This window comes from Pinus tabuliformis, chromosome 4_2 (assembly GCF_031772625.1).
Source record: "Pinus tabuliformis cultivar Carrire ecotype Pingquan chromosome 4_2, CPIR1, whole genome shotgun sequence".
Classification (NCBI taxonomy): domain Eukaryota; kingdom Viridiplantae; phylum Streptophyta; class Pinopsida; order Pinales; family Pinaceae; genus Pinus; species Pinus tabuliformis.
In genome coordinates, this window is record NC_142304.1 from 91,888,990 (window position 1) to 91,895,436 (window position 6,447).

The following is a 6,447-nucleotide window of genomic DNA, read 5'->3' on the forward strand; positions in this document are numbered from 1 at the left end:
CTTCCACTATATTATAATGTTGTGCTGCTCTAGCGTGGGGATTAAATGTCGACTTGTGTACTACTCCCTTTGGCAGTTTTATTGTCAACCCAGGAATGATGGGTGGCGCAACTTTCGTTGAAGTTGTTGTCGAACTACTACATTGATCTTTATCCTTTTTGTTCGACAGCTATGGATTCCCATAATCTTTATTCCTTCTCAAAGCATCATTTTGCTACTTTGAGATAGACAACATAAGCACTTGGGATCGGGAAGCATTTTGATTTGCAACTAGATTTATCCCTGGATTTGGAAATGGATCAGTTAAAACTGCCGAGGTTTTTGAATTCTTGAAGAATTTTTTAAGCTCAGCTCTGTGTGGACAATTTGCGGTCCAATGATCCTCATCGCATATAAAGCATGTATTTTTTGGTTTCCAATTTCCAGGAGGGTTTGCAGAAGATTTTTCAGGTGATGATTCTTCCTGTTTCTTCTTCTTCCCTTTGCCTTTCTTCTTGCCCCCTGGTTGCTTGGTTTCTTTGCCTTTATCTGTCGATACGGAATTTACTTCTGAGGCAAGAAGTTCCTCATTTGCATTTTGACCGGAAATCTTACAGGCCTTTTTAGATGTAGCCTTTTTCGATTTTGTGTCTGTTGCGCCAATCACGCCATCACTGGCATGAGAGTCATTGTTTGATTTAGGAGGAGGAGGAACTAAGAATTCCGGTCTAGGAGCGTCAAGTATTTTATCGTAGAGCATGCGAGATTCAGTGTAAATCGATTCCAAATATTGCGCACGAGCAATAATCTGCTCTTTGGTGACGACCCCCCCTTTTGCCACATCTTCCGTGATGGAAGGCAGTAATGACTTGATAAACCATTCAGCTAAGAGCTGATCGAGAACATACGCTTTCACCATTCTACGACGACGTCGCCACTCATGTATATGATCGGATATGTGAGTGGCCATCGTTTGTTTGAAGTTGGTAAAAAGTTCCGTTCTCGTTTTGTACCTTATCGGTAACTGAAAATGGGTTAAAAAGGTTGTGGCTATGGTATTGAAGTTGTCGAATGAAGCTGTAGGAAATTCGATATACCATTTTGCTGTCGGACCAGTTAACGTCCGCTGAAAAAGGTGAAGCCTAATCGAATCATCGTTTAGGGTATTTGATGAACACCATAGATGAAAGGTAATCACATGATTCGATGGATCTTCACCCGGATTTCCATTAAATTTAGGAATATCTGATGGAATTTTATGTGGAATCGCTGGCCACCAAGGGGCGTAAGCGATTGGATCGTTTGTTAACTGATTTAAATCATGTAACTCTAAAGTTTCCATGAAGGGTAACTGTTGATTTAGGTTAGGTGAAGCATACCCAGGATAAGATGGGATTTCCTGAGCAGTTGTTCTTTGCATACCAGCATAATGCATTTGATGCTGGTAACTTTGGTAAGGTTGGTGGGCATTACCATTGTAAAATGGTTGATTTTGACTGTTTTTAATATATGGCTGCCCACTATTCGCAAAGATTTGTTGTTTAGAACCTTGGTATACTTTTTGGAATTGTGGTTGTTGGTATTGCACTAGCCATGGTTGTGAAGCCATGTGTTGTTGCCCGATACTAATTGTTTGACCCAGATGAGGGGTAATTGTACCCGTTTGAACCTGTGTCATTCCACCAGTCGGTGATTGTGGTTGAGTTGTAGGGTCAAGGGGCTATTGCACTAAAACCTGAGAAACCTGAGGTTGGCATACAACGGGCAACACTTGAACTTGCGACACCGTCACAATAGCTGGCATAGTTGGTATACTTGACATAGGTAAGCATTGTTGCATCGAATATACAACTCTTGGTTGTTGAGGTAGTATCGGTACCCAACCGCTTGAAGTAATTCCAACATAACCCGAATTTTGTTGTGAACTCCCGTATGGTTGTCCTCCCAAGGGGATAATGAAAGGGCATACTGCTCCCCATACGGTGGTAATCTGGTACTTAAGGGAATGGTTTTCCCTTGAGGGCTGGACTGCCCAAATTGACCTCCAAATGGATCAATTTGTTGAGACTCAACATAAGAGTTTCTAGATATTATTCTGGATGAACAAACAGGAACAGACCATACCGTCGAAATGGCCCCTGAGTGGGCTCCTTCTAGCGATTGAGACCTAGTTGGGACAGATGGTATACCGACGAACATTGTTGGAGTGATAGCAGGGAGTTATTCCGTCGCTGTGTTAGATGACACAATCCTAGATGTTGACAGTTGTTCAGACATTTCTATTCTATCCAAAAGATTACCTAGCGTTTCTACAGGAGCTTCCGCTGGCAGTAGACTAACTTTTGATGAAGAAGGATACAGAGTGATCCCGACTCCAAATTGCGATGGAGTACTAGATGGAGGATCTTCCACAATCTCTTATATAGCAATCAGACCAGGTTGAAGGGGTAGACCGTCAGGTCTGTAGAATATTTCTGGTGCCGAAGAAGGTATGGAATCTGCAGCGACAGATGTTTAGGGGGAAACACTCTCTGAACCGGTTGTAGATGGAACGGGTTCAGTGATACAAGTGTTACCCTCAGACTAGGATTAGTACCACTGTCCTTCTGTGGTCGTTGAGCTTCTTCTGTAAAGGCAGGGATACCAGAAATGTTTGGAGTAACCGGAATCTCTAATGTTGTTGGAACACTTGTTCTAACTTTAACAGGAGATTTGGAACTAGGTAAACGAGTTTGCTTTGTCTGTACTAGCTTCGATTCCGGAGACAAAGACGGTTGACTCGTAAGCCTCCGCGAATGACTAGGTTTCAATTGACTGTCTTCCATGATTGCGGATTACTTGATCAACTAAAAATAAAGAGGAAGTATGTTTCCGAATTAGATGAATTTTAGATGCTTTGGAAGGTAGCTCATGATTCTCATCTCGGTCTTCTCGAAAGGTAGTGAAGTGGGTAGGCAACTCACTCAATCAATAGGAATTATCTCTAGAACCCTAGAAGGAAGCCTGGGGCTAGGAACCAGAGAAAGGGAAGGTTGAAGCCAATCTCACTGGCAGGTATAATCGAGCCTCTACCAATCCCGGAGCGACCATGGTAAAGTGTTTCTTTTTATTTCATTGTGGGATTGCAAAAAGTGGGGGAGTCTTGAAGCATCTTGTGTTGTGGATAGATTAGGATTCTATAAAGTAAAGATGCTACATTCATTCCTGCTCCAGCTACTTGTTCAGCAGAGGAGATCTGGTAATCCGACTCTGATCTTTCCTGTCAACTCGAATCTCCCCCCATTGCGCACCTTGCTCTTGGGTGAAATGCTTATACTTGGCTTGGCCACTCTATCACTTGGGCTGGGATCACTTCGCACCTAAATGCATTTCTCGTTCTAAAACTAAAGGGTATTGACTACTCTATGGCTATTATGCTTTTTCCTACAACGGAAAGAGTACCAACAAAAGCAGAGTTCAAAGCATCATAAGAGCAAAAGAGAAAACCGAACAAGCAAGAGACAAGAGCTTCTTCTCGGCATCCTTAAGAAGTAGATTCCCTTTCTGGGCTACTTGAATACACTATTATTGTGAAAACATCAGGCACATTAAGCAGGTTTTTATCTAGCCTTGAGGCGGTGAAAGTACTAGAATGGGAGTTTCGGGTAGGACCTCCTAAAGTAAAGCATTTTTGGATCCTCGGAGTCAATCAATTCCTTAAGACCTATCAAGTAAAGAAAGAAGAATCTGGCCCTCTTCCTACTCACTTTGCAGTGCTTACTCTATGAGCGGCAACAGCAAGTGCCCTTACTCAACATCTTTTAACGGGATGGATCAACTACTTATTTAGTGTAGTTACGATAGAACCAAACTCAACGGATGAAAGAACAGAAATTCTTTGTTCATGGTTTCATGGGAACATAGTGAACATTCGATTCGGCAAAGAGAGGTGTTACAAACACCAGGGCAATCTCGATGATAGTAGAAACAACTAGATCAACGGCAACTTTCCAGCTTGCTGCTTTCACTATGACCTTCCCCACCTAATCTTACTCCATATAGGAGGGGTATAGGAGAAGCCCCGGAACTACGCTTGAAGCTTCATTCAGATCGATTCCAGTCACCGCTACACCACATCAATCCGTTATGGCTCGACTCTCTTCCTTAGCAACGACGGATTCTCCGGGCAGCCATATTTATGTGGAACTACATAAGTACATTAGTTAGATGAGTAGTGGATTACATCACCCCGATTCGCACCAAGTTTTCTCTATCGGACATGGAGAAAGCTCCAAGGATTGACCCGGGGTTAGACTACTCTACGGAACCCCTTTGGAAGACTGCTCTGCGCTTGCCGGTATCTTTCGTTCTTCCGGCCAGGACCAATTCAGCCTAAGGCCATGATCGAGTCATGAAGAGCTAGACTAATGATGCTCTTTCAAGGACCGGCAAAACTCTCTAATGCTGATGATCAAACGTTGCTTCGGATGTATATGAGAAGGAAGCTTCTCACAGATATTGACTCTTAGATAGATACCGGCATAATATCTTAATTAAGAGTTTCTTGTTGGTTGCACTCGTAAAGTGAGCGATAGCTTAAGAGAGCAGCGAAAGAAGCCCACTGAGCGATGATATTTCCTGACTAGCAAGTGGAGGATCATTCCAGTCTCTGATGGCATAGCCGAAGTGTCATGCTAGGAAGCAGAGCTAGGGCATTTCTTCTTTCTTAACAGGAGTGAAAACCTTCCTCTATGCTGACAGAAGCGGAGAGGCGGGCAAGAAAGAAGGAACCAGGCTAGGGCTCTCTGTAGTAATAGTTGTCTCTGTTCACTCATGCTTGCTGCTTAAGACTCTCTTTTCCCTCTACACCTAAAAGATCGAAGTAGCGGCGAGGAAAAGATTGAAGAAGGAAGAAGTACCATTGGCGAAGTTGCTTCCTCCAGTCTTTGTATGTATGGGATGTACCTGAGAAAGAGACAAAGTAGCTGAGATCAGAATGAGTAGCATTGGTCTTGGTCTGACTAATCAATGTCAAAAAGATTCCATCGATCGGTGAAGCACATCAATGGAAGTTTGCACGCTAGCGCTCTCCTCTAAGCTTCTAGTTAGCTCATCGAAAAGACTAACTCCCGAGCACATGAGTTTGTGAAGATGCATTAGTTGATCCAGAGACATGGCCACTACTGGCCTAAGGTCCTGTTAGATTTCATAGAAAATGCTAAAAGCTGCGATTCCTGCCAGAGGTATGGACCAATCCAGCACAAGCCGGCTTCCGACTTAGACCCGATTATCAAGCCTTGGCCATTTCGAGCTTGGGCAATGGATATCATCGGACTATCCCAGATCGTCAAGAGCTCTTTCTCCTAGTAGAGGCCCAACCTTCTCCACCTTGCGCCCTGGGTACATTACTGACTTCCCTGGGGGAGGTTGAGAAGAAGCAGCTATTGAAACCCCATCTGTCTTTGCTGCTTCACTGATGGAAAGCTTGAATTTCTTACTTGATTGTTGAATGACTCCGATCTGCACATGTTTTCCTTGCCCCTCCTATTTATTCTCTGGCGGCTTCGCACCTTAAAAATTTATTTTCCTATTTCAAAGAGGATGTATGTCTTATGAATCGATTGAAGAAGAAAGAAACTTAGCATAGAAGAGAGGTAAGGCAGAATAAGCGATGTTGGAGGCAGGGCTCCTAGAAGCTCATACCCATTGAAAGGGAAATGGTCTTTAGGTAAGGCCACTCTCTTCACTAAGCTAAGCCGGAAATAGAGAGAGAGTTAGATCCGGGCATAGCCATAGATGTGGAACTCTTTCGAAATAGGTAAGTCAGACTTTCTGGCTAAAGAAAGAGGATAGGTGCGTAGCGGTTCAAAATCATAGCAAGTGACATCCTCAATCAATAAAGACCTGGCTCAAGGGCTTGAGCATCTAAATTATACTCTTTTGTCTCTGGGGTTCGGAAGAATCTTTTTCCCCCGGGATTTTCTTCTATTAGAAAACGGCAACCGAAGGGGATATTTTCACAAAAGCAGCTCCCATTCCAACCTTTGCTACTGCTACTGGGTATGCACTTCTAAATTAAGCAGTTGATGCCCTGATCCTGGGAATAAGATAACTTTCTCTTATAGGTATTCACTCATCCCCTCTCAGTGGCAAGAGTGAGTAGATAGCAGAAGTTCTTTCATTCCTCATTCCTGGGATATTAGTGAAGCTTGCCATTAGGGGTGTTCTCACTTGTGCTATCAATAAAAAGGAGCCATTTCCCTGGTAGGCTAAGCCAGAAAGAGAGAAAGAGAATATGAAAAGGCTACACACCTTGGTCTTGGTCCAGAGCGAGGATTGGGATAAGTTGAACCCGTTCTCTTTAGTTCTATTTGAACTAAGCCGAATCGATATCTCTAAAACGTCGTACTCTCTTTATCTGAGGATTTTGTATGCAGCATCTAGATGTATCGTTCTTGGCTTCTGCATGAATTGACTCACGACTCCAAC